At 55.6% G+C, this 8,336-nt stretch overlaps 2 non-coding genes across 2 annotated transcripts; both read right to left on the reverse strand.

Moving 5' to 3' along the window:
- Nucleotides 1-7,179: 7,179 nt before the first annotated feature.
- TRNAH-GUG (transfer RNA histidin (anticodon GUG)) lies at nt 7,180-7,251 on the reverse strand. Its single transcript has one exon. It is a non-coding gene; the product is annotated as a tRNA-His (tRNA).
- A 598-nt stretch (nt 7,252-7,849) lies between these two features.
- On the reverse strand, nt 7,850-7,923 carry TRNAN-GUU (transfer RNA asparagine (anticodon GUU)). The gene has a single exon. It is a non-coding gene; the product is annotated as a tRNA-Asn (tRNA).
- Between the last annotated feature and the right edge of the window lie 413 nt (nt 7,924-8,336).

Raw genomic sequence — 8,336 nt, forward strand, 5'->3', positions numbered from 1 at the left:
GACTTCCTGCTCAGTGTGGACCGCACTGGAAAGCTGCTGCAAGCTCTTTGTGCAGTAAGTCGCTCACTTCCCGGTGCTACACCATGGTTTCTTGCCCCCTGTCAAAAGATGACTGGGGTGATCTCTGTGGACCTGCCAGGACCTTCCTGGCCAGTGGGACAGTCCTGCTCTCCAGCCAGGCCAGCTGTCTCTGGCATCCTTCTCTCCTACACAGTGGTACAGGAGACGTAGGGGAGCATAGGCAGAGCTGCCCTGGGTTAGGAAAAGGCTCTGCTAGACCAGCAGCTGGTCTTGTTTCTGGGGAAAGAGTCTATGATGCAGGGAGGTGGAGGTGCCATTACCCAAATGTTTGCCCCGAGCAGCCCTTTGCAGAGTCCCTGCAGGTGTGGCAGCAGGAATGGGGCTTTTCAGTCCCTTGCCTGCATCCACGCACTGCTTGGCATGGTCACCTTGTCCCGGCCAGCCTCCTCCTGCCAGCCCAGTCTCCTGCCCCAGCTTTCCCATGGGGCTGTGCCTGAGCGCAGCGTGCAGAAACCCTGGCTGGCTGATGCCTTTCCTCTCCCGAGCCCGACTTCTGCAGTAACAAAGAAGGGGCTGCCTCATGGGCTGCCCTGCCCTTGCAAAACACCTGGCAATGCTGCTCCTGGTTCTCAAGTCTGAGCTTTGCAGCTTCTGCTTGCCCCGCTGAGGGCTCAGCTACCTCTGTGTCTGTTTCAGAGCCCAGAGACAAGACACCTGGTGGTGCCAGCAAGCGGAGGTGCAGCTTTTCGCCTGGGTACCGACAGTGTCTTCGTGTTGCCACAGTACGTTTGCTTCTTGGCTCCTACTGCCTCTTGCGAGATGGTCTCCGGGGGAGGAGAGGAGGAGGCCAGCAGGAGGCCTCCATGGAGGCCAGGAGGACACTTCCTCCCCATTACGATGGGGACCCCTTGGCAGCCACTGCTGGGGCCTCTTGTGTGCTCGCAGGCTGTGCACGTCTGCACCATGTCTCTCTGGTTCCTCACAAGGTTCTCCAGGATGTTGCGTACTGTGCTTTGGAAAGCCATGGCCTTGGCAGGCCTCCCCAAATCTCTCTGTGCGCAGACTGGGACTGCAAGTGGCAAAGGGCAAGTGGTGCCTTTTCTCCAGCCCATTTTCTTTCCTTTCCAGACTGGACTTGAAGCTCCCCTCAGATTATCCAGACATGGACTCTCCCTCCAAGAGATCCCTGGAAGTCCCTGAAGAAGAAGAGAGGGACAGAAAAGGTAATGTCACAGCTGACTTGTGAGAGAGAGCGGGGGTGCACATGGGAGCAGGTGTTTGTGCGGGAGATCCCTTTGTCCTCGGCAGGAAGTGGCTGGTGCCCTGGTCACAATGTGGTGCCTGGTGGAGTAGATGGCCTCTTGGTGCTTCAACGTACCCCTCGCTGCACATCTCAAGTGACTCTTGATCAAATGCTCACAAAGACACTTGCTGAAGACTCTTCCCTTCTCGCTTCCAGACAGTGCGGATGTCCCTGCTCCAGAAAAGCCTTCACCACCCGCTGGCCGGAAAAAGAAGAAGGGGAAGAAAAGCAAGCGCAGCAAGTCTTTGGGCAGGTGCGCCTCTTGGAGAAAAGGCTGAGGTGCCTGGAGTTCTTGGGAGGAGCGCTTTCTTCTGTTCACTCTCAGAATGAAATCTGAAGGGTGGCCAACACGTCTTTGCGTGACTTCATCTCTGCATGCTGGCTGCAAGCACGTGGCTGGCTTTCGCCAGGCTCTTGTGTCAACTTCTCTCTGGTGTCTTTCTTGTTTCCTGGACTGAGAGGCCAGCCTCTTGGCAGGTCTTGATGATCTTGAAGCTTGGACTTGATGACCTTGGAGGTCTCTTGCAAGCATACTGATTCTATGAGTCTATGGTTCTCTTCCTCCAGAGGCTTTCGGAAGGCCCCCAAATTCCAGGAGGTGAAGGACAGAGGAAAGCAAATTGAGGGAAAAGGTAATGCCACAGCTCAGCGGTGAGACGGGGGTTTTGCTCTTCCTTTGGGCCTTCACAGTAGCTGACTGGAGCCAAGCTTAAAATGCAGTTGTAGCCTGCAGCACTTGTGCCTCTGCATGGGCATGAGAGGAGATCTCAGGGCACTGTTCCTGGAAGCTGCCTCAGGGCAGTCCAGCAGCACCAAGTGCAACTGCCCCTTCTGAGGAGAACTTTGCCTGGGATGTCTGTGCCAGGCTCTAGCTTGCAAGCTGCTGCTTAGTCAACAGGAGTGTGTGTGCTGTGCAGGGGCAGTACGAATTGAGGGAGATGCCTCAGCATGCTGCATGGGGTCCAAAGGTGCCTCGATCGGCCAGCAGCAGCAGGTTCTACCTTTTCCTGGGAACCAGCCGGACAGGATCATGTGTGAGCAAGGCCCTAAGACTTCCTTGGAGCAGAGCTCTAAGGCCATGGGGACCCTTGAGCCAGCACTGGAACACAGCAACCCTTCGTCCTTGTTCATACGCACACAAGGACGCTTGCTGAAGGGTCTTCTGCCTTCCTACTTGCAGGGAATGCTCCTGCTGGGCGCCTGCTCTCTCGGCAAAGGGTTCCTTTGCCCATGCTACCTGGGGCCTGCTCGAAGGCAGGTAAAGAAGGGAAAGTGTGGGGAAGCAAGACCCCTTCCAGGTGAGGCTCTAGGAGAAAATGACAGGGTGACCTTGTGCTCTTGGGATTCTGTGAGGATGTTGTTTCCATCCTACACGCTGTTGGTATGAGCTCCCAAAGGTGGTCAGCCTGTGTCCCAAAGACTGAGGTGTATGCCAGAGGGATTCCAGAAGTGGAGGGCATTCTTCTGCTCCCCTCCGGAGCTCTGGCAGCAGTGTACATGAGACCAGTTTCCAGAATCATGTGAAAGCCAGGAGATCATCCTCATCAAGTGGAAGGCTTTTTTTTCCCCTATTTTTTTAGGTTGCACTTAATTAAGCAGAAGCCTCTCCTTTCCTCCTAATCTTGATGGTGGAGGGAAGAGCAGTTGCTGTCCAGTACAGGAGGAGGGGCAGAGAGAGCTAAAAGCTGGGATTGCTTTTCTGCCTCATACCCTTCCTCTTCTCCAACACTGTGTCCCCTACTATTAGTCCAGATTCTCCCAAGAAACAGATGCTCTCGCACCACCTCATGGCCTTTAGCTCCTGTGGCAGGAGATGGCCAATGGACTCTGCAGGCTTGGGCAGTTGTAAAGGTGGCCCTGGGTTTCTTGTGGTGCCATCCAGAGCAGGTTCACACCTGGGCACCCAGAGCCTTCCTTTGGGCCTCTTGGGCCTCACGTGAGTGCTACAGCTCCAGGGCTTCTTCCCGCACTGTTCACGTCAACACAGGGACTCAACTTTGCCAATGCTCCCACTGAGATCCCCTCTGTGGAATAGGCCTTCACCCAGCTGCCAAGGAGCAGCACATGGAGAAGAGTCTTCTCCAGAACTCACATCACCTCACCCGGCTTGTGTGTTTTAGCTTGCTCAGAACAACTGCAGAGAGGTCTGCCAAGGCGGAAGAGGCTGGCGAGCAGGAGGCCCCTCTTCAAACCACCTATCGAGCTGCTCGTCGTGTGTGCAGACACATGACAAGGGCAGACCAGGTAAGCAGGGGAGCTGAGTTGTGCAGGCTCCCTGCCTGGTGCAGTGCTTCTCATGACACTTGTTGAGCCCACACCATACCAAGTGTGCTGGAGGACGCACAGGCCCTGCACTTGATGGCTTCTCCAGTGCTGAGGGTTGACAGCAAGTGAGGGTGGTTCATAGCGGCCTCCAATATGTCCTCTGGTGCCAATGCAGGTGTGGCAGCATCTTAGCTCCCTGCCCGAGCAACACAGGCCACATCCTCCGGTGCCCTCGCCTGGGGAAGAAGGGAGGATGGCTGCCCGCCTGCGCAGAGCAGAGGAGATCCTCAGCAAGCCGCAGAGCAGGCCGCGGCTGCACAAAGAGTAAGTGAGCACCAGCCCTGGCCCCTGCCTGGAAATATTGACCCCCAGCAGCGGTGTGAGCTGTGAGGAAGCCCAGACTGAGCTCTGGGGCTGGCTATGGCCAATGGTATCCCCCCCATTTACATGGCATGGCAATGACCTGTATGCCAGGCAGCCCCAAGGTGCATGGCAAGTCCGGGGCTCTGGGTACCATTAGGAGCGTGTGCGCAGTGGCTTTTCCCTGCTCTTGCAGGCAGCTCTCCGTACAAGCCACCCACACCCTGCAGCTCCTAGAAACTTACCAGCTGCATCGGGACAAGTGGAAACGCAGGGTAGAGTTGAATCGGTGGCTGAATTCTGAAGAGAAGCACTTCCTCTGGTAAATTGCTTCCCCTTCCCCTCTGCCAGGCTTCCCTCCACACCCAGCAGCACCCAAGGGAAGGGGCCTTTGCATGGCAGCCCTTGTGGCAGTGCAACGGCCTGTGGAGGCTGTGGCCTGTGGCCTGGCACGTTCCAGCGCAGGGCCAGTTCTTGGGCACCCTGGGGTTGAGTTTCCACCTGTCCCCAGACCCGTGTGGCTGCCAGAGATGAAAGGACACCGCAGGCTTTTGGCTCTCCCTTTTTCTGCCAGACACCCCAGCCTTGTCTAACCCAGCCTGCTCACCCATCCCTCATGCCCTGTGACTCTGTGTCAGTTGGGGCCACAGCCTGCAGCCTTTCTGTGCCCTTCCCCCTATGCCTACAGCCAAGCGGTTCCTTTTTCATGTCCTAGCCATGGGCAGCAGATGACCCTGCGGGATCAAAGGGAGAAATACGAGGACTTGCTGGCTGCGCAGAAGAAATGTGAGCTCCGCGGGGCAGTCAGGAACAATGACGCTGAGCTGCCTCCCTTGAAGCCACAAACATCTTAAAGCGTTTATTAAAATCTCCTCAAATGGTTAAATAGTAGTGATGTGTGCTCACAGCGCGAGTAACCATCGTGTGTCTCATGAAAGATGGTGCTGCAGGAAAGAAGAAGGGTAGAGCTGTTAAGCCCCCTGTGCGCCACTACAGGGAAAAGGGCAAAGCAGCAAAAGGTTCCAACTGGCAAAACCAAGAATCAGCTGAACCCGGCTCAAGCCAGATGCAGCCTCTTGACTAGACACAAGAACCGACGTTTTCTGTGATTGGATATTTGAAGTTAGGCAAGGCTCAGGCGAGGTTGGATTGGTTATCGCAGCGCGTGTAAGACACATGTACCATGTTGTTTGCTTATAAATATGAGGTTGTAACCAAATAAAATTGCAATTGGCCTTGAGCTTTTAGCTGCTGTTGTTTTATGGTGGAGCAACACTCCAAAGCAGATATTCCCAGACCCAGGAGAGAATAATTGCAAAGTATGGACCACAGAAGAGGAACATGTGTCCCAGCAAGTCGGGGTTTGTCTCTGTCCTAGCCAGCATTGCCTCCTCCATGCAGCCCCGCACAAAGCGCTCACCACAGCCGCGCACGGTGGGACAGCTGCTGGCAAAACCTGCTGCTTCGCAGCTCCTCTCACTCTGCAGGCAAGGTAGAAAGGCAGCTTCCCCCTGCCATGGAGCCTGTCCTTCCCACTATGAGCCTACAGCTTGGCCACAAGCTACAAACATCTTAAACATCTTACAAACATCTTAAACATCTACAAACATTGGCTACAGCCACAAACATCTTAAAGCGTTTATTAAAATCAATTCAAATCGTTAAATAGTAGTGATGTGTGCTCACAGCCCGAGTAACCATTGTGTGCCTCACGAAAGATGGTGCTGCAAGGGTAGAGCTCTTAAGCCGCATGTGCTCCACTGCAGATATTCCTAGAGCCAGGAGAGGAAAATGGCCAGGCACAGACTACAGCACAGGAACATGTGTGCCACAGAGTGGGTGTGCATGCACAGCACCTCCTGACCTGCTGTCAGGCCAGTGCCACTCACACATACCCATGCACGTGTCCTGTTGATCATTCCCCTCCATAGGGGGCACTCACAGAAAGGTGACACACGCTGGCTGCTCTTTTTTGCACAAGGCAAGAGGAAAGCGCTTGAGGGGCCAGGCTCCTGCTGATGAGCCCTGGTGGTCATAGGCCAAGAGGTTTGCTTGTGGGCTCCATTCCACCTTTCCAAGAGTGCTCCAGTGGTGCAGTAGACCTGGGCAGACTACATAGAGAGCAGTGCGAAGTTGAGTTGAAGGCTCAGCTGCAGCATAGGCTCAGGGACAAGCAGGGATTCCCCTACCCTTGGGCTGGGCATCTTTCTAGCAGTGAGATCTGTTGCAATACAGCCCAGCTGGGAACTGTCAAGCCACATGCCATAGAGTGGAAGCAGCAGCACTCAAGGCTGTGCCAGTCTTGAGCTGAGCTCTGCTGCCATAGCACTCAGTTCAGGACCCCAAAGACATAGCTGGACTCTTCTCCCCTCTCTGCAGCAGACACACTGATTCCCCAGAAGGTCTACAGCTCACTGTGTGCTCAGAAGCTCTCATTTTCCCAATCGCCTTTGGCTTTTCCATGTTTTTCCATCAGGCAGATGCTGCCCGAGCACCAGCGGCCCACCCTTCCTGGGGCAGATACTTCCTAGACAGCCTTGTGTCCTCCAGGCAGCCCCGCAAACAGTGTTCACCACAGTCGTGCACGGTGGAGCAGCTGCTGGCAAAACCTGCTACCTTGCAGCTCCTCTCACTTTACAGGCAAGGTAGAAAGGCAGCTTCCCCCTGCCATGGAGCGTGTCCTTCCCACTATGAGCCTACGGCTTAGCCAGAAGAGCAATAAAGAGGTCAAGCATGGAGTCTCAGGGAAGTGACGTGCTCCCTGTGAAGCAAAGGACATCCTCTTTCTCCCTGCAAAGAGCTGGTGCTCCTGGAGCCCTAGGGAGTGGGATGGCAGTTGCCGTTGGGCTGGGCTCGCAGGGTGGTTTGAGGTGGAGCTGAGAGTCCTCTTCTTGCAACATGGGGAGCAGGGACAAGAGAAAGGGGCTCTGAAAAGCTGGCTGCTTTGCAGGCAGACTCATCAGTATCCAAGCTCTGTCTTGAATGCTTTCCCAGATCCCAGCACAGCTCCCACAGCAGCCCCCCAACATAAGCCCCTGCACAATCACGAGACACCAGGAAATCGTTGAGGCACGAGCCCCTTGAATGGTAGGAGCAGACAGCGCAGAAGAGCTTGTACCTCCTTCCCAGGCCACAGCATCTTTGGAAACAGACACCCTGGCCCCTCTCTGCACATGCCTCCCTTATCTTTTGAAATTCTCCTCTCCTCCCAGTGGCTTCCGCAAAACCTTTGCCGTGACTCGGATTCGAACCGAGGTTGCTGCGGCCACAACGCAGAGTACTAACCACTATACGATCACAGCTGCCCATGTGCTTGCCTTTCCTCCTTGGGCGCCATTTCCCTCCTGACCTTGCAGAAACACCAGCTCCATCCTGTTCCCTTGGCACCACCCTCAACTGCCAGGACAGCAGCACATGCCAGGAGAAGGAGCACAACAGGAGTCCTGTCTCTTGGAGGATGCCTCTTACCTAAGGGAGGCTCAAAGCCTTCTCGCAAGGGACAAAGATGACACAAGAGAAGTGCTTCCTTCCCTGGGAAACTCCTCCTCCCTCTCCTCCACAGCCTGCGCTCAGCATCCTCAGCATCTTGTGGCCCCCACAAGTCCTTGGCAGCAGAGTATCATGTCTCTTGTGGGCAAGTCTAGTCCACACAGACAACATCATTTCTCGGGACCTTTTTCTCTCTTCATTTCAGCACGTGCACAAACTGTGGGCATTGACATGGACAAGAAAATCACGTTGGGATTAACTGACTAGGGAAATGTTCCAGAAGCAGAGTGGGGCTGTATGGGAGGGGTCCAGTTTCAGGTCCTTTGGCACGCAGAGGCGGGCTCACTGCAAAGAGCCCCAAGAGCAGCAGCCCTTTTGTGGCAGAAAGAGAAGGGTCCACGAAAAGCAGGTCGTCCCTGGGTGGGCTCGAACCACCAGCCTCCCGGTTAACAGCCGAGCGCGCTCTCCCATTGCGCCACAGAGACCCCAGCAGTGCTGCCTGCGAGGCCATCCCAGCCCCGGGAGCTGAGGGACAGGCAGTGCCCGTGATGTGGGGCCCTACCCCGAGAGGCAGGGAAAGGCCGAGCCAGAGCCGCACTCTCACTGCTGCGCCCCGGGGATGAAATCCCAGCCTTTTCCAGGGCCGAGGGCCCACCCTGGGAAGGATGAGACCATGTCAGTCCTCGGTACACTGCTGGCCACAGCTGCCTTGCACAGCTGCTTGGGTCACAGTGGCACATGCCACCTCACAGCCACAGATGCCACCTCACAAATGTCATCACCCTGGCCCTTTCATGGGGAGTGCAGCTACGAAGGGCAGGCCAAAGGAATGCTAGCACTATATTCACATCGATTCTAGGACATTTCTGCCAATGTGGCGCTTTCACTGCCCGCTCCC

Source organism: Tinamus guttatus, unplaced genomic scaffold (assembly GCF_059628265.1).
Source record: "Tinamus guttatus ecotype Peru unplaced genomic scaffold, ASM5962826v1 Tinamus_guttatus_pri_ptg000576l, whole genome shotgun sequence".
Lineage (NCBI taxonomy): Eukaryota > Metazoa > Chordata > Aves > Tinamiformes > Tinamidae > Tinamus > Tinamus guttatus.